This window comes from Podarcis pityusensis (genome assembly GCF_964106645.2).
Source record: "Podarcis pityusensis genome assembly, chromosome: 1".
NCBI lineage: Eukaryota > Metazoa > Chordata > Lepidosauria > Squamata > Lacertidae > Podarcis > Podarcis pityusensis.
In genome coordinates this window covers 32378669-32405838 of record NC_138028.1, presented here as the reverse complement: position 1 = coordinate 32405838, position 27170 = coordinate 32378669, and the positions used below count along the sequence as shown (strand labels likewise).

The following is a 27170-nucleotide window of genomic DNA, read 5'->3' as shown; positions in this document are numbered from 1 at the left end:
CTCTGTCGACACGACCATTTAATACAGTCAGATCCAGATTGTTGGAAAAACGTAGAAGGCATAATCCTGCGTAGTTGCAGCCCTTGTCTTTTGAGAGCCTTGGGGGAATAGAATGGGCTTCTTCAGAAATGGGAGGTACGTCATGGAAATGAGCATATAACGCTTCATCTGATTGGCCAATTCTGGCGTTTAAGTCCCCAGCCAGCAGCACTGCCGCTGCAGGAGTTTGATTCATTAGCTCATCGACATATGCTTCTAGCCTATGCCAGATATTTTTAGTAAGCTGCTTTCCTCTTTGGGGAGGGGCATATATATTAATCAATAGAAGTGTGCAATATCTGCATTTCATTAATAATGCCATGGCCACACTGTTCAGAGGCTCCAGCTCGACGAAAGATGCTCTCAGCCTTGTGGATATTAGAATGCCTAGCCCACCCTTAACTCGTCCCCCTTTGTTGCTTGGTGAACCTGCGAGCGAAAATGAGGCAAAACCATTTACATCTAAAACCCCTGTTAGCCATGTCTCTTGCAAGAAGACTATATCATGATCTTGAATAAAATTGACAAATGATTGATCAGTCGCCTTGTTGAGCCAACCAGCAATGTTCCATGATAAAAATTTAAGATTGGCTTTATCACAGTCGAGTCTTTGTCAATTATTACCTAACGTACTTTTAGGGTTTGTCGCTTTATGTATCGGTCGCCTATCGTCTTTGTATGGCGGGCTATCCAGCCGCTCTATGATTTCAATAGGTGGGTGCAAAGTGCTCACGTTTGTGAACACCGGATCTTTATTATGCATAAATTCCTTCTGTAGATATTCTGTTGCTGCCTGATTTTGGCCCAATTCTGTTTCAACTAGGTATCTCATTTTGTCCCATACGTCTGGTGGGGTCACCTTAGGGATATTTCTCCTTCGGGGGGGTGATGGAGTGCTCTCCTTGAAGGGTGGCACATTCTCTCTTGGTGGGAAGTTAATCTCCGCTTTAATCTGATGGTTACGTGTTGTGGTCTTTTTTTGGTCTCCCTTAATAACCTCGTTGCCTGGAGCTCTCTCGGCCAGCTTATCTCTTAGCTTGTCTAGTCTTCCCAAGATGTCAGTTTGTATTAATGGTGGGAACATCCAGAATTGGTCAATTAGGATGTTTTCTTCCATAGTAAAGAGATCCTCACCTTTGCTCACAAGGCGTTGCGGATTCTGTTTGTCAGGCCATAATTTTGAGAGTTGTTTCCCCTTTCTAAGATTTGCCTGCTTAGTTTTCAAAAGGGGGCTCAAAGGAGCCTTATTTTCAAAGAGCCTAAGTATTGTTATCCGTGCTTTTAAAAAGGCAAGTCTTGACCTAAAAATAAACTTGGCCAGGTTCTGATCCCTAAAAGTGGTCAGTGCTCTCACTGAGTGACCATCATAATGTAGATATTCCACCGAGGTGATATCATTAGAATTAACCATTCCTGGCAGTATGTCATTTAGGCTAGATACAAAGTTCATTATTCGCTGTTTCCCTGTAAGGAAGCCCTTAGGCTTTGGGAAGTTCGTGAATACCAATTTTTGGGGATTTAAGATCAAATTCCAATCTCTTTCCTGACTGGAGGCTTGCCAGGTCTGAAGGGGGGTATCATCTCTACTGAACGCTTCCTCTTCCTCGCTGTTCGATTTGCTAAGTGTTTTATTGCCTTCATAGGTAGAGGCCTCTACTTCCGCAGCATCAGGTTTGTTAAATAGTTGGTTATCCAGGGACTGAATTGTTACTTCTGCCTTCTCACTTGCTACTGGAATCAGCCTTGGCGAGTCCTCCTTAGCCGGTTGCTGTGTAACTATCTTTGTTTCTCTCTTTTTTCCCTTCTTTTTGCTGCCCCGTGTGGTCGATTTATTTGGGGCCGAGGGAAGAAGTTTGAACAATTTCTGCCAATGTATGCTTCGATTACTGCAGGTGTACTTGGCTTTCCTTGTTGTTTTGATATTTTTACTTTTCTTCACTTTTACCCTTGAGTTATGTCTTTGCAGATTCTTATTTATTACTGGGTTGTTCGTCCCCACTAGCTCAACTGTTTTATATTCTTGGTGCATATCATTTAATTTTATCTCTTTTAATTGAGGTGTGAAATTTTCTACTAACGTCAGCAGTAGCCCATTTGTTATTGTTAGATAATTTTTTATGTTGGCTAGATCAGTACTTATTGCTAGGGAATACTCCAAAGGGTGGCCGTCACTCAATTCTGTTTGAGAGTATTTTGAAATAGATATCTGGTTTTGATGGGTTGGTGTAATTTCTTCCGTGGGCAGCTGTTCCTTAGTAATAGAGGTATTTCCCTCCTGAAGTTCCTCGGCTAAAGCTAGTTCTTGCGCTAGGCTGCATGGGGAGTTAATATTTCCAGTATCTTGATATATCTCTTTAGGATAAGACGTCCAATCAAGAACAGTAAGAGAGGGGGGTATTACTTCATCAAGAATTAACTCTTTTTGTGGACTCTTACCCTCCTCCATCTTAGGAAAATAATTTGTGATTTTGCTTTGTCTTTTACCAGGGCCCGGGGGGCTGATTGCCGAGTCAGGCAGTATACCCAACTCCTTATATGTTCTTCTAGTAAAAACCATGGTAAAAGTTGTCTTAATATAGAGAGAGGGCAGTTTACCCCGGGTGCGACTGCCTTAAATTGGGGGGCAAGTGGGAGTGTCAATCTATATTCCCACCTGCTCTCTGCAGCAGCTTCCTGATGTGCTCATCAACAACCTCAGTATATTTCTCTATTTTGAGTTCTCTGCTTTTAAATCTTAGCGATTATCCTAAGCCTGTAGTTTTCACCTCAGTCATGCGACCAGCGCTGTTTCACAAATGCTGCAACCTAGTCGGAATATAATAATAAAACAAAACAATGCTGCCAAAGAGACAGCAGTAATAAAACAGCTAAAAACTACGTTAAAATTAAAATTGCCTTATTTAGGCAATTTATGTGCAGCTGGAAAAGGATAATAGTGGAGTTTGGCTATAGCGCATGTGCAGCTATGATAACCTTGTATTTCGGGCCCTAGCTTAGTCTTTGGAGACCATCTCCCACCGCCCTATACTGAACGAAGGATATCCAAGAGCCCCAGAAGGGAAACTTTCTGTGGGCTGGTTCACTGACTCCTTCTAAGCAGTCTTTCAGAGGCCTACCACATAAGGCAGGGCACAGGACGATATCTTGCTGAAGCCGGTTTTCCAAACCTCCAGAGGGTCCTATCCGATACACTGTTATAGAGTTATTGTGTGGATTAAAATCTTCCTGTAAAAAACTCAAGATGCCTTCACCAGGAGTCTCTGAGAGTATAAATGCTGGTCTCCTCAGAACAGTTTGTTAAAATGGAGAGTCTTTCCAGCTACTGTACTTCCTCTTCAGCTGCGAAGCAGGAATGCTGTCCCCAGCTAGTTCACACAGCCCCCCAGCTGGGCGGGGGTCAGTTAACCCCCGAATCTCCAAGCTTTATCTTTCTCTGTGTTCAGCAGAGCTGGGTGTCTATGGGCCAGTCTCAAAGCAGGGCTCACAGTCGTGTCTCTCCTTACCCTCCTTCTCCAGGCACCGTTGGTCCGGTAAGCAGTTCACAGTTCTGTCTTTAGACCTCTTCTCTCTCTGCTCTCAGTTCAGGCAGCAGCTTTCTCTCCTCTCTGGCAACCTTGACCGGGCAGCTGATAAGGAGGGAGGGAGCAGGCTGGGACAAGCTGAAGACAAGCTGAAGCTCGCAGAGCCAACAGGAATTATGAAAGTGCTCAGAGTCTTTAAAATGTTTTCCGTTTGTTAGAAATTGGCATCCGGCGGGCAATTAAGATAAGGTTTTAAAAGAATAAAAGTGAGCGCCGGAGAGCGTGACTTGCCTCGGCGCCATCTTCCTAGTTCAAAATGATTTGACCACAGTTGTAACCTCACAGTTGGATTACTACAATGTGCTGCCTTTGGGACGGCCCTTGGGGTTGGTCTGGAGGCTGCAGCTGTTGCAGCACATGGCGGTTGTGTTGTTTGTGTGAAAAAACTACCTCCAGCGTATAACACTGTTTTCATGATCTGCACTGGCTGCCATCCTGCTACCAGGCCAAGTTCAAGATGTTGTTACTAACTTATAATACCCTATACAGGTTACTTGAGAGACCACCAAACCCCTTATATGCCCTGTAGATTGCTGCAGTCTGCAGGAGAGTTTCTCCAGCAAGTTCCAAAGATCTCAGAAGTCCACACCACAATAACTCAGAGCAGGGCTTTTAGTGTAGCTGCCTCTGTTTTGTGGAGCAGCTATCCTGTTGAGATATAGCAGGCACCTGCAATCTGCACTCTCCAGAAACAACTGAATAAATGTTAAAGCATGTACTAATGAGGCAGAAATGCACAATGCCCATTGTGCTTGCATAGTTAACAGATCTTGTGACTTTTAAGAGATAATTTATCAGACCACTTCTTACCCCTGCTTCCTTACCCAGTCAGCCATATTGTATGGTTTTGAGGCACAAAATAATGTTAATTAGTCTTGTCTACCTGTCCAATTCCTAACCACAAGAATAACCTTTGAGGAAGTCAGATCATGAGTCTGTAAGCCTCCTAAATTCACAAGTAAGTAAGCTAAGAACCCTTCTAGAAAGTCTTTATTATTCCATGTTTTGGAAATGCAATGATATTCAATCCCAGTCACACTTAGAATAGATCCACTGAAATCAAGGTACATAAGTCCCTCGAGTTAATGGGTCTACTCTCTGATTATGACTTACCGGTTTTTGGTTAGCACCCAGTGAAGGCCTGTTCAGTGGATTTCTTCATCTCTTTTTAATAGTCAGTTGTTCAATGTCCTAACATGACAGGGTTCTGGTTCATAATGAGGGCCACATAATGAATTCCTACAACTTTTCAGTTGGATGACTACTATAAAAGTGTGGATCCCTCTCGACCAAGGAATAGAAATGTTCCCTACATAAAGAATATGTAGCTGAAACAAATATTTTTCTTCAGTAGTGTATTTTTTCTAATCAGCAGATTTAGTTTCTGTAGGATAAAAACAAAACTAAATGCGTGTGATGCGTCTTCGCAGTAAGACAGTAGCAGCTGCTATTTTGGCACCAAAAGACTGATGGAATTTACTGGCGTACTTCAAACATGCTGGTGGTTGCTATGGTATCCAAGCATGTCTGACACAGTTGTTCAAAAGCAACAAAGGTTTGTGCAATTTGTCTCACAGGACAGCAAATGATTTCTACGTGGTTGTGTGCCTTTGTGGTCCTTTTCCTTGGTGGGTGTTGTGAAAAGCCGAACCCTCAGAAGGATGAACTGCAGAAATCCAGTTTTGTTTTGTAAAAAAATAAAAACAGCTTCTTGTTTCAACAATGAGCTCACTCCCTCTCAGATGTTTTCACAAATGTTTATTAGTTTCCTCACTTGTTCAGTGACATCCAGTTATTCAACCAGTGCTATTTTGCAGCTACAGGAGGTACAGAAAGTGGCAGCCTCTCTCTTGACAGCAGAATCACAAGACGACATTACGCCAGTCCTTTAGAGTATACATTGGCTTCCTGTTTTCCCTCTGGGTACACTTCCATGTGCTACTTTTGACCTACAAAGGTTTGGAAGCAGCACCCCTAAGGGACCCCTTCATTCCTTTTGACACATTGCATTATCTTAGGTTGACCCAGAGCTGCCTTTTAATAATACATTTGCCTGTGCTGAGATAGGATGTCAAGAATATGTAAAGTGGTGCCCTCGAGAGCTCTCTGATGGCTCCCCTACCCTTGGAGACCTTCCAAAGGCCAGGCATCAGCATCTTTCAGATGTGTTCGAAACCCTGCATATTTGGACTAGTCTGCAATGGCAGGCGTATGAATTAATGGAACGGAGCTAACAATTGTTAACATGTCTCTATTCAGATTCAGCTGGCTTTTCCTGTATATCTGGCTATGTTTCAGGCACAGGAATTCATTCAGAGCACTTTTTAAAAATGCACATTCCTCGTTTTATTCCTTGTTTTATGGTCGTAGCTTTTGCAATGTTACGCAGCCAATGTCTTTGAGACTGGTTGGACAAAAAAAAATTAAGAAAGAAATGATCAAATCATTAGAGAAGCATAGAGCTTGAACTGTGACACACTTGATACCTCTCTCCATTTTTTGCTTACTATTTTTTTCATACCACCCCGATTTTCAAGCATTGCAGGATTCCAGGGGTTACAGACACAGAAATCAAGCACGTCTTTCCCTCATAGGCTTCAGCCTGCAGCCTGCTTCTAACTTCTAGCTCACAAACACTTCCACTCTGGCTTTTGCCCTTCTAACTACCAGCTGATTGAGGGAGGGAGGCCCAAACAATTGATCTCTGGCACAGAGCCACCTCCTTTGTTACCTTAACAACCCATACATAGGACTTTACCAAGAAGCTGGCTGGCTATTCCACCAATTGGATCCTTGCTGGATCCAGGAAATAGAAGGGACTCAAGCATACAGCCTAACTGCAGCAACATCATGTTTTATTTATATTTCTGGTATTAACATGTTTCTTTGAGTAAAACAGTACAGCTATTCCCTTTTACATATGACTTCTGGCTCCACACCCAATTTCATTCCTTGTCAGTCTTGCGAATAGCTGAAGAGATGCATTCCTCCTTCTCACTCTCATTTCCATCGCTTTTGGAAGCTCCATAGCACAGCTGAGCCGAGCTGAAAGCTGAGAACAGAGTTTGAAGTCAGTGCTGATTTCAAACTCCCTGGGATCAACAAACTACTGAGTTTGTCATGAGGAACTCCACACAGCTGCCGCTGCAGAAAGAGGAGCTTGAAGTCAGGGTTGCTGATTGGCATTAACTTAAAGTCACTTGGCTGGATTACAAAGGGGAAAAATGGGTCGCCTGGAGTCATAGTGGTGTTAGGTGATTGACAGCTGGGCAAGACCCACCCACCTCTCAAAATGACCCACCTAAGGTGGGGGAACCTAGGATTTTGCCTGCCGGCTAGATCCAGTTCATCACCCTGACATAGATTGTTGTGTGCAAATAAATCCTAAAAATACTTTGCATTTGTATAGCACTGCAACACCTCAATGTCACACTGATCCAAGAAGGGAGATGCATATGAACAATCTGATGCAGAACTCATTACACATGGTACCCACAGAGGAATATGCTGGAAACCACCAGCTACATGCAATAAAGGTAGAAACAGACAATATTCTGAAACAGCTGAAGAAAATTTGAAACAGGAGTAGCTGCTTGTGGTATACTGTATATACTCCGGTAAACACATTTTGCACAACACAATGTGCAAAATTTCTCTGATCAGAATCGATAGTGGGAGAAAAAAAGTACACTATAGAAAGTGAACCCTTTCTCAAACTAATTGCATCAAATTGCAACCTTCCACTCTCATAGGGACTTTTGACCCAGCAGACATGACCCCTAACAGAAGGGGGAGATGAAGAAATGTTTACTAGTTCCCCCTTCGACCTGCAACCCATGAAAATCTGCTCCAGGTGGTTGGGCAGGGGACTCCAGAACGATATTGTTATAGAATTGGGGGGCGGAGGTAAAGGTAAAGGACCCCTGACAGTTAAGTCCAGTCGCAGACGACTTTGGGGTCGTGGCGCTCATGTCACTTTACAGGCTGAGGGAGCCAGTGTTTGTCCACAGACAGTTTTTCCGGGTCATGTGGCCAGCATGACTAAGCCACTTCTGGCGCAACAGAACACTGAAACCAGAGCAGCATATGGAAACGTCGTTTACCTTCCCGCCGGAGTGCTACCTATTTATCTACTTGTACTGGAATGCTTTTGAACTGCTAGGTTGGCAGAAGCAGGGACCGAGCAACGGGAGTTCACCCCATCGCGGGGATTCGAACCACTGACCTTCTTGGGCAAGCCCAAGAGGCTCAGTGGTTTAGATCACAGCACCACCCACATCAGAATTGGGGGGGGGGGTCCCCTAAACACTAGGAATGAATAAATACTAGGAATTTGATGAATCGGGATGTGGATTAAAGTACATAACTGTGCCAGACAGGGAATTAAGGAAATTCCTGGGGTGGTTTATGTAAACCAGCCTGGCTGGCTGGGGGAAGAGCAGATCTGTTAGCATTATAAAAATGTGTTGGTGGGCCATAGAAGGATCCTTTGACCTGGGGAGTAAGATGTCACAAAGGTTGTCGGCTGTGTGTTTAAGGGGGCAGGAAAAGGGAGTTTCAAAGTATGGATTCCTGGGGGGAAGAAGAAGGAGGAAGTAAGGCAGGAAAGGTCTCTGCACTGCTGTAGACCATGCTGTAAGATCTGGACTCCCTCTTTGCAAACTGAAGGTGTAAATAGGCACATAAGCCCTATTTCATAAAGCACGACAGTCTCCGCCATGTCTTCTGTTCTCCAAAGCGAACGGCCACTGCTTGGCAGAGAGAGGGACAGGCACTAGGCTTTTGTTACAATATGGAAGTTGGTGTGGGTAACCACAGGAAGAATCAGAATTGGATTCAATCCACTGCCACCCTCCAGCCTTAGGGCAAGGTTATATATGCAATGGAACCAACTAGTAAAACTTTTCATGGACTACCATTTCAAGCTGCAGATGGAGCGTTTGAATGCTGTCACATTCAAAATGTTTCCTTCATATAGAAATCTAGCAGTTCAGGAAGAAAGGACCATACAGCAAACTATTCTTCCCAGCATGCTATTTTTCTATGGTCAGAGGATGTCTTCCCATCCCCATGGATGAACATTCAAATTCCACCAGCAGCATAAAGTGGTATACAGTGGTACCTCCGGTTGCGGACGGGATCTGTTCCAGAGCTCCAGTCGGATCCCGAGGTTTCTGCAACTGGAGGGACCGCTTCTGCGCACGCGCATGCACGGCGGTACAGTGCTTCTGCACATGCGTGTGCGGCAAAAACCCAGAAATATACTTCCAGGTTTGCTGGTTACATATCCCAAAGTTTACGTAAACGGAGAGATACGTAAGCGGAGGTACAACTGTAGTCCAGAACAGTTTTATCATGATTCTGAGGATGGGTCTCATCATCCTTTGGGAACATAGCCAGTTTTCTTGCATTCATCTCATTGAAGTGAGTCCTTAATTTGTGCTTGGGAGTCAAGCTATTTAAACATACAAACAAGCCAAGCACTTGTGGAGATTGCAAGCGGCAGGGGGTTTGGAGAGGTATATTTCTGCAGTGAAAACTGCTTGTCATAGAATTACTCTGAACAACTGGATGCGAGGCACAGGGGGAATGTTTTGCTCAAATGCTTTTGCAAAGTGATCGTCATTCAAGAAGGCAGGGAGAATGCCACTTTCTCCATCAACATGAATGAGAAAGCACTGGGACACTTTCGTTCTCGTCACTGTATCCTGTCAAGACCCTAAGTGAGAGAGATTGCTTCTGTATAGGTAAATCTGGGGTATCAGACAGGGGCCTTCTGGAATCTGTGCTTTTTACACTTCAGATGTGCATGGGGATGTCTCGCCAGTAGCTTCTAGCAGCAACTACCAGCACAATCCAATGACATTATTATATTTGCAGACAGCTCAATGTTTCCCTCTAGGCAGCGTGCAGCTGCAGCTGCACTTCACAGAGTGGGTCATTCCTGCACATTATCAGATAGTAAGGCCTGTGTGAGTGCCTGGAGGTGGTTGGAAGATGGATGGCGACTAACAGATTGAGGATGAATCCTGACAAGACAGAAATACTGTTTTTGGGGGACAGGGGGCAGGCGGGCATGGGGGACTCCCTGGTCCTGAATGGGGTAACTGTGCCCTTGAAGGACCAGGTGCACAGCCTGGGAGTCGTTTTGGACTCACAACTCTCCATAGAGGCACAGGTTAATTCTGTGTCCAGGGCAGCTGTCTACCAGCTCCATCTGGTATGCAGGCTGAGACCCTACCTGCCCGCGGACTGTCTTGCCAAAGTGGTGCATGCTCTAGTTATCTCCCGCTTGGACTACTGCAATGCGCTCTACGTGGGGCTACCTTTGAAGGTGACCTGGAAACTGCAATTAATCCAGAATGCGGCAGCTAGACTGGTGACTGGGAGTGGCTGCCAGGACCATATAACACTGGTCCTGAGAAATCTGCATTGGCTCCCAGTACATTTCCGAGCACAATTCAAGGTGCTGACCTTTAAAGCCCACAACGACCTCAGACCTGTATACCTGAAGGAGCGTTTCCGCCTCCATCATTCAGCCCGAACACTGAGGTCCAGCACCGAGGGCCTTCTGGCGGATCCCTCATTGCAAGAAGTGAGGTTACAGGGAACCAGAGGGCCTTCTCGGTAATGGCGCCCGCCCTGTGGAATGCCCTCCCATCAGATGTCAAGGAAATAAGCAGCTATCCTATTTTTAAAAGACATCTGAAGGCAGCCCTGTTTAGAAAAGTTTTTAATATTTAATGTATTGTTCTTAACACTCGGTTGGGAGCTGCCCAGAGTGGCTAGGGAAACTCAGCCAGATGGGCGGAGCATAAATAATAAGTTATGATGATGATGATGATGATGCACGTCTCCATTCTTCTTTACTGCTCTCTCAACAATATTGCATCTTGCTGAGACGATAGCTGACCATGGAGTGGAGGAGGGGGGCGGCTGTGATGATGTGCCAGCTTTTCTGGTTTGCCAGTGCCTTTGGGTGTCTTGCCTTCATATCAACTGCTGGCTGTAGGTCTTGAGATCCCTAAGTGAGGAGGCTTCTGTATGGTCCCTTCTCTGAGGCACCACTGCCCATGTGTTCAACCTCTCCCTCTGGGCCTAGACCACAGAACTCTCCAGAAGGAAGCAGAGGAGGGGTCTCCATTTCTACTCCCTCTTATCATTCCTGGATGCTCAGAGTGAGCAGGCAGCAAGAGGAGGAGCTCCGAGATCAGGAGACCTCAGAGATGGGCAATGGGCCCCCTGCAGATGTGTGGCTTTCAACAGGTGCCCTGCAATGGCTACTCCTGACACCGACCCTGTTCATACCAGGTAGTGTGGCACACTCTGCTCCAGCTGTCCCTTGCATACATTACATGTATGTAATACATTTGAGTTTTAAATGTATACTTTTACAAGGGCAGCAAGATCAAAGAGAGATAATACTTCACTGTCTAGAAGAACAGTATCTCCATTTTTCTCTGACTAGAGAAGTATGTGCGATAGCTCCAACCGGAGATTGCTTGTGGATTACCTGGGACCGTAAGATCCCAGATTTTAACTAAAAGTTAAAACCCACGCTATGTGTTTTCAGATTTTGATAACCCAATGAGTACAAGCCGGAAGTTTCATTTGGGCCTGTAGACTGCATAAATAATTACCAAAGAAAGTTAGAATTAAAAATAAATAAATCTCAGCATTTCTGGAGCTGTTTGAAGAGTAAAATGCCATATTATGTCAGTACACAGCATGCAGCAGCAACTCCCATCAATTAGAAAGCTGTTTTCTTTTTCACCAGTGATAGGAAATGTTTTATTTAAAATCACACAGGGAGCTAATATCAAAAACATAAATCACCTGCTATAGGCAAGTACTATCATTTTCAGCCTGCAAAAATTATGGAATAAGAATGGGGACCCCTCAGGCCTCTGGGCCAAATGCAGCCCCCACCCCAGACTTTCTGACTGGGCCTCAGGCCTATAGGCCACCCCCCTTCTCCCAGGGCTGCAGCCTTCACTAGCCCTGCTTTGCACCCGAGGTTTTTTTGCCTGGTTGGAATATATCTTTCTATGCATGTGTAGAAAAGTAGTCTACTGTAAGAAAGTAAAACAAACATTTGTTTCTCCACCTACTTTTGCTCCCGATCCCACCCACTTCTGGCATGTGGCCCCTAGAAGGTTTCTCGGAAGGAAATGTGGCCCTCAGACTGGAAAAGGTCGCACCCTAGATGTAGGATATCAGACAAAGCTAACGCTGGGTGATTCTGAGCTTTGGAATCAGAGCCAAGATTTAGAAAAGATAAAGAAACAATTGAGGGGAAAAGCAGCTGAATCACAGAAAGGATAAAAGTCAGAAAAAAATCAGGGCTGGGTCATGAGTCTGAGGTGAGTCAGGACCAGAAACTCTAGCTGGCCTGCCCATGAGGCGAGATGATCTGGTCACCTCAGCTGATCTGGGCTTCTCTGCCACCGTTCACCGCCTCCTCCTCTTGCACCCAGCTGCCTCCTTTGCAATTATTGTTCTCAATGACCACTTATAGAGCAGCAGATAACTCAGTTAAATTAATGGAGGAATTACGGTATATCTGTTAAGAACTAAGAAAAACTTTCTCACAGGCTCAACATACAGAGGCTTTTAAAAAAGGAAACAAATGGTCTAGAATTTGTATAACTGGGTTTAGAAGAAGAAGCATAGCTGTCAACTTTTCCCTTTTCTTGCGAGGTATCCTATTCAGAATAAGGGAGTTTCCCTTAAAAAAAGGGAAACGTTGACAGCTATGAGAAGAAGACAAACTCTATAACAGATTATCAGTTATTTCTCTTAAGTTTCATACAAAAGAACAGTCCAAATAATATTTATCGGATTTTTTTTTCTAACTCTAACAGTGAATCTTAAACACTGCTTACTCAGAAGCAAGTCCCACTTTGTTCAATATGTCTCTTTAGGATTTCAGCCTGAAAAATCTTAGTAAGATCACTGGGAAATAATTGAAATAGTTTAAAAATATTTATACTGTCAAGTCTTTTCCTAGCTGGAGTCAAAGTTAGCCATTATTCCAAATGCATTTGCTCTGTCTGATTAAGATAGACACAGAAGCCACAGAACCAATCTCCTTCATTTCCGTGCCTTTGTAGCAGGCCGAGAAATATTTCATAGCGCTGAAATAGCTTCAAATTAAGAATGAATTCTCTAGTCAGTGCAGAATACCCAAATCCGAAATGAGTACAATAGAATGAATATTAACCTCAGTCTTTCAAAGGAATAACAAGCCTATTCAGATCCAAGCTAACTATTTAAGCCTTTTATTGAAAGATATTGAAAGAAACAAAAACGGGATGTTTCATGCCCCACAGGAGTAGGGTATAATTACAAGGAAGTGTCAATTATTTCCCAGTAGTGCTACATATCATGACAAGAAAGTGAGCGTTATTAAAGGCTTTCCCTGCCTTCCAGTGCTTTTCGTTAGCTGTACTGTATCTGGTTCTCGGACTCCTCCCAGTAGCCATGAGACGAGGAGGAAATGTCCTTTCTGCACATCTAAAAGTCACTCATCCTTGCTTGGTCTTGTTCATTCAGCTGCCCTTGAGCAGCAAAAGAAGCGAGGGAAAGTAGAGAGCCAATCAATCAGAATCTGTCGCACTTGATAGAAAGTCTAATCTCTGACACCTTAAGCTCAGGGGGAATAAAACTGCATTGTCTGTCTGGTGTTATTAATCCATTCTTGAGAGTACCGTTGACTTCTAAGAAAAATATAAACAACCTGAATAGGTGAAAGGAAAGGTGCACATTCTATGATCCAGTTTTCAAAAATATTCATAACAACACTGTCGCCCTTAATATGCACAACCCTATTCATTTGTGCAGCCTGATCACATGGAGCTTAAATGTGTGTAAAGAACTGGACGCATCCTCGCCCTGTCCCCTCCACACCAGATATGCCACCTACCACAGATGTCTGAAGGGAACTTCTAATCATGTTCAGCTGACATTGCAGGGTTGCCAACCATGAGGAAGCATCTAACTGCAATTAACTGAACATGATCATCATCATCATAAATAATAAATTTTTATTTATACCCCGCCCTTCCCGGTTCAGAAAACCAGGCTCAGGGCGGCTAACAACAAATTTAAAACACTTAATTTATGCAACAAAAAACAGCATAAAATACAGTATAAAACATGAACAACAATAAATTCAGAATTCAAAAATCATTTTAGGGGGGAAATCCATCCAATAAACATTAGATGATCACTCTTCAGACTTTAGTGCTTGCATGTGGACGGTGAGGGGATGTGGGACTTACCCAGCATGCAGGGGAAATTAGGGGTATGCATTCCTAGCCCTCCATCCATATTTACCCCTTTCATGATCAACTGAATTCCTGAGAGCTAATGTCAGACTGAGGACACTTCAGAGGTACCACCTTCTCCAGAGGATTGAGGGAGCCTGACGCAACATCACGCAACGCCACATGATACTGCAAGGAGCCCGGAGGCGGAGCCGAAAGCCCTCTGAAAAGTCCCAACACCCTCAAAAAATGCATGGGGGGAGGAACACCCTCAGCCCCTAGCCTGTGGGATGCTTACAGACTATAGCTTTTTTGTGGTGATATTCAATCACATCCTGGCAAATCCAGGTTTGTCAATTTAAGCTGTTTGGGAAGTCTTAAGCAACAAACCCACTTCCCCAAAAGATGGGACTTCTTGCTATAAGGAGAATGATGGAGAAACGCACTGGAAAATGTGAGATAACGCTCACTTTGACACAAGGCCATCTCACCAACCTGCTAATAAATCGGAATGAATGTTCATTAAATGTCATCTAATCAGGCTGAACACTTAACAAGGAGCACTAAGAAAAGACTAGTGAAAGCCACTTGAACCATGATGTGTTTCACAACATATCTTCTCTTAAGGTATGCATTTTGAAACAAATTTTATCTTGAGATATACAGTTTTAAAAAATGCATTCTGATGCAGCTTTGAGCCAAAAACTGCACTGCAGCCTTTAGAAGCTAAAATCACATATGTTTAAAAAGTGTGGTGATGGTTCATTCTCAGCAAAAGTTTCTTTTGTCACAAGTAAATTTTTGCTGGATCAGAGGCCTATAATTCTTCAGAGCTGTCTCTTTAAAATAGCAATATTGACCTTCCTCGCAGTTCTTTATCAGTCAGAAAGCACCGTAAATTTCAGTTTGGGCTTTTCATCACCCCAGGCAGTGCTTATTTGGCAGGTTTAGGTCACTATGGACTGTGAGAATTTCACTGAGAATGCTGCAGCCATGTAAAAGGACAAATATGCAATAAAGAGCAGGATTCACAATTGAGAAAGAATGTTTTTGCAGAGCCAGGTAATCATGTAACTCTATTCTTAAAGTTTCCCTGGACTTTCCAAAATCTGGAATGAAACAGTAAAACTGTACAACAGTCACAGTGCCAAACGTTTTAGCATTCCCATTAATTAACTGTTTCTTAGGTCCAGATTTCACATGATACAGGCATTCCAGAATGGGTTCTCCTGGCTAAAAACGAAATAAAGGCAGTTATGTTGCATGAATTCAATCAGAACAATGGCACCTTGGGTGAGCCATTGTGTAACTCTCCTCCCCACACTCCCCTCCTGAATCACTCATCCTTACTCAGAGAATGCCACTTGAATAAATGGGCAGTTACAGGTGATGGCTGCTGTCTGCCAGCAGGAAGCTTATTTATTTATTTATAATATATTTAAACCATCCTTTATTCCAAGGGGGTGTGCAGAGGTGTGGATAAAATTAGCAGAGCAATGCAGTCTTAAACCAACATATAAACAAAGCAAAATACAGCTAGTCAAAACAATTAAAAAGCTAGAAACAATGTAACACACAATTCCACCTCCCCAAAAAAATAATTTTACACTCTAAATTGAGTGGGCAAAGAAATGCCTCAGAAATGCATGTACTATAGACATGAGAGATGGGGCTCTCCAGGAAAGGCATTCTAAATTTGGGGTGCCACCACAGAAAAGAAGGGGGCTCAGAATAAACACCGTCTCTCCCCCTCCCCCTCCCCAAATCTGTTGCCATCTTATAATTGTTGACTTAACATCCACACCCTTCCCTGTTCATATACTGTGGCATTTTGAAGACACATCCAAGCAATTCAGAAGTCATGTCTTGCCATTATTCACCTAAAAACCAGCTCAGCATCAAACACTTAATTAGTTTTCAACCGGGACAAAAATTATTCTAGCAATTTTCCTTTTCTTCAGAAATGAGCACTAAGAATAAAACAGTTGCCTCGCTTTGCCCTTGCTTAACATACTGTGACATTTCAATTACAGAGAATTTTTTTCACCACCTTCTTGCTCCCTTCATTCTGTAATCAGTTCTTATCCTACAGCATTCAGGCGCCCTGTAAAGCAGAGTAGATTATTGGAGCAGAAGTGTCTGCGGCAAGTATAACTATTCCAATAAATAGCTTCCCGCTGTGGGTGTGATAACTGTCCTCCAGAGTCTCACGAAAGGAAAATGACAGCTGGTAAGCAGTTCATTAATCCTGAACATTGAACATTTCAGATGTTCCACTGAGGCATGGGCAGCGCAGAAGCCTCAGACAGAATTCCGTTTTCATGTCAGCTTCCCTGCCTCAAGTAGCAAATTTCCACAGAAAATCCATTATGGATTTGCATGGCAGTTCATTCAATATTATGAATTGCTGAACGCAGCCACAGGCGCTGGAGTGTTTATACACCTGTTCACAGGTGAACTGGGCCATAGTCCTTATGATCTTAAGTCTGCAAAAGCAGTTCTAGCCCACATGCTGTTTGACCACGAGCACAATGAAGATGGGTTTTTTGTGTTAGAGAGTTAAAATGCTACAAGAATGTGGGTGGTTTGGTACTCAAACAGGCACATTCTGTTCACAAGAGGTTAAAAAAGTTTAAAATATACAGAAAACGCAGAAGCAAAAAAAAAAAAGAACTATCCTCATTACATAATATGGGTTAGTGCAAATGTGATTCATAAATTGGGTCTTGTTGAAAGTGTTGTGGATTTTGAATCTCTAGAAGAAATTTCAAATTAGGATTCAGAAGGGACAAAATTAGGGCAGACAGAAGTAAGCTTGATTCGGACATAACAATAAGCTTGCGTTGTCTCAAGAGGCAAGTGTTTGAGCCTCATGTGCACCCACTTTTATTGGCCAAATACCAGGTAGCAGATGGCTATTCGGGCACAACACATATTTCCCATCCCCGCATTCTCCAATGTAGCCAATCAGTGAAAGATCTGATAGGTGTATGTGCACACTTGAGAGCCAGTGTGGTGTATTGGTTAAGAGCGGTAGACTCGTAATCTGGGGAACCGGGTTCGCTTCCCCGCTCCTCCACATGCAGCTGCTGGGTGACCTTGGGCCAGTCACACTTCTCTGAAGTCTCTCAGCCTCACTCACCTCACAGAGTGTTTGTTGTGGGGGGGGGGGAGGGAAAGGAGAATGTTAGCCGCTTTGAGACTCCTTCTGGTAGTGATAAAGCGGGATATCAAATCCAAACTCTTCTTCTTCTACAAGGTGTGATGCAATCTGGAGCACTGCTCTCCTTTCCTTCTGCACCATCCCACAAATCCTAGATCTGCACACCCCCCTCCTCATAGTGTGCTCCAGCCTCCCTTCCAGGATAACCACTACACCACCTGAACCTTATCCTAATACTTGTGTAAAAATATGACTGGGGTGCAAACTGCAGTGAGAAGAATGGGAAGTTGGGGGGGGGGAATCGATATCTAGAATTAGGTAGCTGATGTCAATCATACTCAATATTTACTTGAGTCATGTCATTTTAAAATGAAACATTCTGTATAAAATATTTCCCTATACAGACAGCAATACAGCATTAGTGGGAGTTTAGTCAGTTCAGAGCTTAAAAATATTTCAAAATCCTGTGACTATATATAGATGACTTTAAAAGCTCCCATGAAGTTAAAATATCTGTTCTAGTACTTGTGATTTGTAATGGAAACTGGAAAGATAGTGCCCTCTGGTGAAATACCGACTTGGAATCCTTCATTTTAAAAAACAAGTTTTTAGTTGATCTGCTTATTTTAAGAATAAGTTTGATTTAGCGTGGACCAGTGAAAGCCTCATTATTAACCTTCCTCTGTCTCATACATGGTCCCTCCAGTTTCAGAGGGAGGAGGTGTCATGTGCACTGTATTCTGCAACATATCATTGAAACAATAACAGTGGATTAGTGGATTTATACTGGACTGTCCACAGAACATTCCATTTTATTAGTTCCTCTGCAATGCTTCCCCAGTGTTCTTGCATTATGCTATCTGAAAGAGAACACCTGCACTCTAGTGCAACAAAAGCAGGACAAAAAAAGAAGTGGAACATTCGTGATTTAGAAAGATGGAGGTTGCAGGACAAGCTCTAACTGGAAATAAACAGTATGTCCATCTCAAAACTTCTGCAGGTTCTCAAAACTTCTGGAAGAGAGATTTCCGTATAACTGCCCCCATACTATCATGAGCATAAATCATGATGAACACACAGTAAAAAAAAAAAAAAAGGATTTCTGGTAAAACATATTTAAAAGGCCCAATTTCCTACCAAAACCCAACATAAAATTACAGTAACTTCAAAATTGCTTAATCAAACACGGATCCGTTTCACCCATGCAATTGTAAAAATGCAAGAACTGTGCAAGTAAAACCCTGTGGTTTCAGGTTCGTTAGGTACCTGCCCTCAAGTGGCATGCAAAAATTAATTAACAGGAAGAGCAATGAAGTAAGGATGGGGAAGGTAGAATATGACGTAGCACAACTGCCAAACCGTGAGCTCTGCTATACTTGTGTCAACCATAACAGAAGTGAGAAATGCAGGGGGTTGTTGGCTGTCTTGATTGGGAAAGAAGCTTCAGGGTTGGCATATTTTCCTCTCTCTCAGCCCCAGAGGGATGTGAGGAAATTTGTATTTTTATCTATTTAAAAGATTTCAAGCAAAAAAGCACACCTAGTATTCAGGGGATACGGCTAAGGAACCCAAACCTCACATGACCTGCCCCCAACATATGTCTTCTCCCCTCCTCTAAGTGTGGAGAAGGGATAACTTCCATGGATGCAACCAGGAGGTCTCCATGGGCAGACCACCTGTTCTGCCTGCAAATCTCCTTCTCTGCATATGGCAGGTGAGGGGAACCTTTGGCTTTTGTGCTGGTCCCATGGGTTACCTGAGAGGCGAGGTCCAAGTCCGGTCCATGGTCAAAGGTGCAACATGGAAGCTGAAGCTGGGTGCAGGGCAGGAAGCCAGGTGAAGTCAGAAACAGGCTTGCAAGCAGGGAGCCAGGGCGGGTCAGGAGCTCAGGCAGGAAAGCAGGACAGGGTTCAGGCAGGAACTAGCAACCAACAATGTTGCTCCCGCAATCTGGAATTGGGGCTGGTCGGCTTTTATCTGCCCCGAGGCATGGGGCGGCCACGATCCTCTGGTGACTCACCTCTTCTGGCCTGGAGGCGAGCACTCCTCCTGCGGGAACTTAGTTCCCTCCACCTCTCTGCCCTGAGCCTCTGCAGTTCAGGAGAGGCTGGAGGGTTACCAGACCCAGAGGCAACTTCAGCTTCCTCTGACAGGGCTGAGAGTGGAGCACCTGCTGGCAATGGGTCCTCCATTGAGAGCAGACTCAGTTGGTGCCTGCACCTGAGGATCCAGAACAGGTGAGGATCCTTCAGGCTCAAAACCCAGCCCCGGCTCAGCTGGTTCTGGAGGCGGGGAATCCTGTGCAGGTTGGGATCCCTCAGGTTCAGCATCTGAGACTGAATCCCAGGCCATCACAGCTTTCCTGTTGTTCTTTGAATACACCTCCCATTATCTCTTGCCATTGGCCAGGCTTGCTGGGGCTGATGGGAGTTGTAGTTCAGTCATAGAGGGGACGGTCCCATTTACCTATAGATCCTATGGTCCTTGGGATGCCCTCTGGATGATTCCATGGGATCAATAACTGGTCCCAAATTTTAAATTCTTAGTAAAAATTGCTACTTTCAAAGTTGTCCCCTCTCAGAACTGGAAGTTGTCATCATTAGAGGAAAGAATAATTAAATTAGCCAAGATCCCCCCCCTTCCCCTAAAGGAAACACATACACACATTCATATCACCGTATCATACTTTGCCCCCCTCATACTATAGCTAAAACTACTGCTGCAATCTAATACCGCTGATATTACTGTACTATCTCTCCTCTCTCTTCTAACTCTCTTTTTGTCTCTCTCTCTCTCTCTTCTCTTTTACTCCAATCTCCCCGCCTCCCCCCTTCTTCTTTCTTTCTGCTTCTTCCCTTTTCCTCCCTCCACCCTTTACATATAGCCTATTTGTCTGTCTCTGTTTCTGAGCGCACTCCCAACCCCAACTCCCACCTTAACTGGACCCCAGTACCCCTTTTGGGTATATACAACCCCCTCCTAAACACATATTTCCCCCTGGCCCCACCCCTCTAATCTTTTGCATCTCTACCTGCTAACCCCCCCTCCCCTTATATGAACTGTCTGTCCATTAGTCTACCCATCTCTGCTTACCTGCCCCCCCCCCCGCTTTGGCGGCACCGCTGAGGCAACTACAGAAACCCTAGAGAAGTTCTTAAAACACAGGCTAGAAGTGACACAAATGACCACCTAATCCAAATGCTCTGTAAAAGCCACCAGCCAAGAACGCCTGATCAGCTCAGCAACCCAACAATACCCAGGAGTCACCACTGCCACAACTCCTAACCACCACACGCCCTACTCCAAAACCATCAGGGAGACTGAGATGACACCAACCAGGGAGATGACAAACAATGCTAAGACAGTAACTCCCCTTCAAGATGATGACCACCCAATAACGAAACGAGATTTGAGGGAAATGGAAGCAAGATTAGAAGCACGATTAGAAGAAACACTGAAGGCCACAATGGCTCCCATGCAGGTACTAATCAACAATCTAACCTCCAAAGTGGAAGCTCTAGAGAACAAGAACCAAATGCAAGAAAGAATAATAGAGCAATACCGGGAGGAGAACGCATGTATGAACAAGAAACTGGACGAACTGGTAAACCAAATGGAAGCAGAACACAGAGAGATGAAAATTAAGCAAGCCAACCTTGAAGATCGCAATAGATGTTGTAACATCCGCTTCCGCAACTTTCCTGAAAAAACAGAGGAGAAAAGCCCAGCAGACCTAATTATACGCTGGCTGAAAAACACAATCCCAAGCCTGAAACTCGAGGCAGATGACTTGGAGAGGGCTCACAGAGCCCTAAAACCTATGCCAAAACCCAGCACCCCCCCAAGAGACATCATTGTATGCTTCACACGCTACAAAAAGAAGGAAGAGGTATGGAACCACCTCAGAAACTCAACCAACCTTCGATATGGAGAAACCCCCATTCTGGCCTTACAGGACTTATCTCAGGATACCCTAAACCGGAGGAAAAGCCTGCGCCCATGCACCCAGCGTCTCCAACAAGCAGGGATCAAATACCGATGGGGCTTCCCCTTCCGCCTCATTGTAACAACCAATACAACACAACACATGGCTACCAACATACCTGAGGCCCTGCAACTACTAAAGAACCTTGAACTCGACCTCCCACCGGAATGGCAACCGACAAACCCACCAAGTGACAGCCCCAACCACGAGGAAACAACAGCAAACAACTGGACGACGGTACAGAAGAAAAAGAAACAACAGAAGCGGCACAACAATGCAAACCAGTACAGAGAAGCATCACGCTTAGAATCGTCTCGCCGGCCATACAACACAAGAAACCAGACCAAGATTAACCAAACCAATTCATCGCAGATGGACAACCCTACAACAACAACAATCCCAGCTGAATGAAGCAACCAGGAAAAAAACCACAAACTGAAGGACTGGTGATTTCCCCCCCCCTTTCCCCCTCTCCCCCCCCCAAAACATAGATTTAGTTAACACCATCAACATCCCCCCCAGCCCCGCACCCCCACAGAAATCCCCACCCCAACACCAGTCCAGGCGACCTCAACCACATTCCCCATCACCCACACCTTCAACATCCCCATACTCCATACTAAGAAAAAACAACTCCTCCAGCCTTAATAACACAACCCACAATCAGGCTAAAATCTGATACCCAACCAGCACTATGGTGGCACCAGAGCGTACCAGCACCCACATCCCCACCCCAACACACCAACAATGTTGCTCATAACATTGGCAACATTGCTTATGAACCTTATACCTGACAGCGACGTTACAAAGTCACTTCACACTGTCTCACTGATCACCCCCTATCGCAAACAACAGGGGGGATGGCCTGTCCTTGAACACGGCCTTCCACACCAGCTGAGACCTTGGACCAACCGGCTAAATGCCAGATGGCCTAAAATACCCCAAACAAACACCTATATGACTACATATAGGAAACTCTCTACAACTTACCCCCTACTCTTTAACCCAAATCTTACTCTAATCCCATTAGCCCCCCACCCACCACAACCTAGGTCAGCGCAACCCCACTGGTACTTTAAACAACACGAAGAGAGAGACACAAGACAACCCAAACGGGTTGGCAGGGAATCGCCCCGCATAATAGATAAGCAAGATGGCTAACCTAAAAGCAATTACATTAAACGTGAGGGGGCTGGAAAACCCCATCAAAAGAAAACGCATCACCTCATACATAAACACCATGAAACCACACATCACCTTCCCACAAGAAATACACAACCCACCCAAAGGCAGCAAACTCCTGAGCGACCCCCGCTTCAGTCAACAGTGGGTCGCACGAGGCTCAGGGAAAGCTCGTGGTGTAGCCATAATACTCAGTAGAGACCTGAACTTCACTGCCACAACAGTCCTCAAGGACAAAAAAGGCAGATTCATTTTCGCTAAAGGGACACTACATGGCAAAATCAAACTGACAATCGGCTCCATATACGCCCCAAACACGAAACAATTAGAATTCTTCCAGAAGGCACTAAACAAATTCCTCTCCTTCTCTGAAGGGGAAGCAATCCTAGGAGGGGACCTCAATCTAAATATGAAAGGTATATCCCTGAAAGATATCCACCCTACAACCCCATGGGCAACCTTCCTCCGAAGGAAACCCCCAACAACTAGGAACCCTTACAAGTTACTAAAAATGCTAAAAAACAGGGGTCTCTACGACATTTGGGGTGAGCAAAACCCGGGAGACATCAGCCATACATTCCAATTGGGACGCCATGATACAGTGTCCAGACTGAACAGCATTCTACTCACACAGGGTCTGATCCCCTCAGTGGAATCAACAAACATAGGTAACATTAAAATCACAGATCACGCCCCAGTAGAAGTCATCGTTAAAATAGGAGAAGGAACACAAACCACCCCATCATGGTCCTTCAGTCCCATCCTAACTACAAACAAACAAATTAGAGAGAGTCTCACAAAAACCCTCCAAAACTACTTCAAGGAAAACGATGTAAACAATATAACAACCCCCCTCCTATGGGACGCAATGAAAGCGGTCACCAGAGGAGCTTGCATAAAAGAGAAAACATTCCTTAAAAAACAAACCTCCTCAAAAATTAGCAAAATAGAACAAGACATCACAGCCCTCTCATCACGCTACAAACAAACAGGATCTAAAAAACTCCTCAAACTTATAAAACAAAAAAGGAGAGAACTAGACTCCCTAGAAATTAACAAAACAATGATCAACATTCTATACTCTAAACAACGTTTCTACGAATATGGAGGGGAAAACTCCAGATTACTAGCAAATAGATGTAGGAAAAAAGCACTCAAAACAAGAATACACTGCATCACCAAAAAAGACGGCAACATAACATTCTCACCCGAAGAAATAACCTCAGAATTTGCAGAATTCTACTCCAACCTATACACCTCCCATAACCCACCAGAGAAGGAAATCAGAAAATTTCTAGCAGGACTGTCCATGCCTACCCTAACTGATGAGGAACAGGAATTCATGGACAGCCCTATCACCCCAGAGGAAATAGATGCGGTCCTCAAAAACCTGAAACCACACAAAGCCCCAGGCCCAGACGGCTTCATAGCAGAATTCTATAGGAAATTCAAAGAACCCTTGATGCCCTACATGACCCGCCTATTCAACGACATCATAAAAGGGGGCCCCATCCCCAAAACCTGGACCAACTCCAAAATAGTCTCCATCCCAAAACCACTAAAAGACAGCCTCAAAGTAGAATCATACCGCCCAATCTCATTAATAAACCAAGACTACAAGATATTCACATCAATCTTGGCCAACCGCCTAAAAATCTTCCTACACAAGTTAATAGCCCCAGACCAGACTGGCTTTGTCCCTGGCCGCAATATAACAGACCCCATCAGGAAACTACTGAACCTGATCGAACACAGCAAGGCAACCAAACTCCCATTGACAATTATGTCCCTAGACATCCTCAAAGCCTTTGATTGCTTAGAGTGGAAATACATATTAGCAGTACTAACTAACATGAAATTTGGCCCCAACTTCCTACAAATCCTCAAACAAATATACTCCCAAGCCTCAGCAAAATGCAGAACTAACAATATGGATTCTAATACTATAGCTATCCAAAGAGGCACGAAACAAGGATGCCCACTGTCTCCCTTCTTATTTATCCTGGCTCTGGAACCCTTAGCAATCCGCATCCGAGCAGCCACAGACATCAAGGGAGTGGAAATAAAAGGCAGAACCTATAAATTAGGGCTCTTTGCAGATGACCTAATGGTCACAACACCAGACCCCATAAGCACAGCAACCTCCCTAATCAGAGAACTCAACACATTTGCAATGGTGTCGGGCCTACAGGTAAATTTTACAAAGTCAGAAGCTATGTGCTTCAACACCCCTCCTCACACCCAAAAAGAACTCACGAAGGTCACCAAAATAAAACTTTGCCACACCAAGTTCAGATACCTAGGGGTACAAATAAGCAGAAACCTCAATAAATTGTACCTCCACAACTACAAGCCCCTGTGGCGACAAATTAACAAAGACCTAAAGAGATGGAATAACATGAATTTCACTCTCTCAGACAAAATAGCCATGATCAAAATGATCACACTCCCAAAACTAACCTACCTATCCCCTCAACCCAACTTCGCAGTTGGCAGAGAAAACTACACTCTTTCATCTTCTCACATAAAAAACCAAGAATAAGCCTCAAATACCTGCACCTCCCCACCTCAGAAGGAGGATGGGGAATCCCCAACATAGAAGCATATTACAATGCCAACCAAATACGCCATATAATCCCATATATACTAGAAGATGAGACAAAACAATGGGTACACCTAGAGAGGGACACAATTGAAAATACCTGCACCACAACATACCCACTCCTCCCAAACAAACTAAAGAAAATTCCCACAACACTTAACAGGTACACACAGACCATGCTCAAAGCATGGAAAACACAAATAGGCAAACTATCCCCAACCCCATCCCCACTAATCCCCCTGGCGTACCACCCATTATTCCACCATGCAGCACAAAACCTCCAGATAAAAACCTGGCAAACCAAAGGCTTATATCGCCTAATAGACTTTTATAAAAATAACAAACCCTTGTCAACACAAGAAATACAAGACAAACTAGAAGACACCCAAATGCCCTGGTTAACACAGCACCAACTACAAGCCCTCTTAAACAACCCAACAGTTAAATCAGCAGCAACTAGGCCCTTGACAACCTTCGAAAACCTCCTCCTAACAACAAAGGGAAACGGTAAAGGGACGGTATCCGCAATATACAAAATACTACTCCAAAATCCCGCAAATCCCCTAGATGCAATCAAAAAACAATGGGAGAATGACATAGGCTATGAGATTAACCCTACTCAATGGACCAGAATGTGGTCTAAACCCCCCTTTAAATCCATATCAACGAAAAGAAAAGAACTCACACTGAAACTCACCTACAGGTGGTACCTAACACCAAGGAAACTAGCGCTAATACACCCAGGAACTTCACCAAAATGCTGGAGAGAGTGCACCTCCACAGGCACATACCTCCACATGTGGTGGGAGTGTCCCAAAATCCAACTATTCTGGACAACAGCCATACAAGAAATATGTAAAATAACTAAGCAAGTAATAGACATCACCCCAGAATTGGCCATACTAAACATCTTCCAAGACAACAATGCCCATTTACACCACAAAGAACTCATAACCCACCTACTTTCAGCAGCCAGAAACACCATAACCAGACACTGGAGAGACCTGTCAGGAGTAAACATGGACCAATGGTACCAAATAGTATGGGAAATAGCCCTACTAGAAAAATTAACTAATAAACTGAAACTGACACGGGGACAAACAGAAGAAGACGCCTTCACCCCGGTATGGCTCCCCTTTATCACATACACAGCCCAACAGGACAATGACAATAATCCACCAACAGCATACAAATCAATATGGCTAACCTGATCCAAAACACCCACCCACCTCACTCACACACGAAAACAAAGATCACCACAGCCAATCACAAGCAAACAATCACACCCTAGGCCAACCCCAACCTCTCTCACCACCAAAGGAACACAAGTGAACAACACAAGCAACGCTGACACCAAACTCTACATACATTAAACATAGTAGAAACACCGCCACCCGACCCCACCTCCATCCATCTTCCCTCTCTCCACCCCCCCTTTCTTTTTTCCTTTTTTTCTTCTCCCCCTAATGCTTCAACAAATGAAACGGATCTGTAAAAATGTTGCATGGGGGGGAAAAATACGAGGCATTACACTTACTTCTGTAAAACAAGAAAATCCTTAATAAAATATTTTTTAAAAAAATTAAATTAGCCAAAGTAAAAAATTATATTTAATAATACTTATTTTCTTGTGCTACGTGGAGCATGATTTTATTTTTTTGGTGGGCGAACAATTCCTTTCATGCAATGCTGAAACCAAAGCCTCATCATACGTTTACAAGCTTCTATGAGCTTTGCTTTTTGCCTCCAGCCATCTTTGTAGAAAGTGTGTTTTATGTAAGATGTAAAACAGGCTGTAAATTTTTAATAATGTAGCTACATGGTTCAATCCATATCCAAGAAATATGACGTTCAATTTATGGTTGGCTGTCTTTTTTTTAATTTTGTAGCCAAGAATGCACACAAAATATTAAACTACAGAGGGCACCAAAAACCTGCCTTGGCAGAGCACCATTAACTTTGTGTTTATTACAAGAAATTAGCACAGGCAACAGTCAAAATGTTTATTGTTGAAAAAATCAACTAGCACTCTGAAAGCTATTTTGAGAGAGAGAGAGAGAGAGTGAGAGAGAGAGAGAGAGAGAGAGAGAGAGAGAGAGAGAGAGAGAGAGATTAAAATAATTGCTAAAGAGTACTCAGTTTTTTTAAAAATTGGAAGGCATAGTCAGCCACTGCTGGAACTAGACTTGGAGGATTTGTGTCCCACCTCCAGACTGTCAGTATTTTGAATATACTGGAAATTTAGACTTACAGAGTTAACGTAAATTAAAGTGCAGTGACAACCAAATTCACTTAAAAACAACAGCAACTTCCTGGAGTTAGGAAAGTGACAAGGACATGCACAGAAAAG

At 43.9% G+C, this 27170-nt stretch overlaps 1 long non-coding RNA gene across 1 annotated transcript; it reads right to left on the bottom strand.

The window, feature by feature from the left end:
* Window positions 1–6460: 6460 nt before the first annotated feature.
* LOC308462744 lies at window positions 6461–12091 on the bottom strand. The gene is made up of 2 exons (XR_013979300.1): window positions 11732–12091; window positions 6461–6672 (listed from the first exon to the last, which is right to left on the bottom strand). It is a non-coding gene; the product is annotated as an uncharacterized lncRNA (long non-coding RNA).
* Between the last annotated feature and the right edge of the window lie 15079 nt (window positions 12092–27170).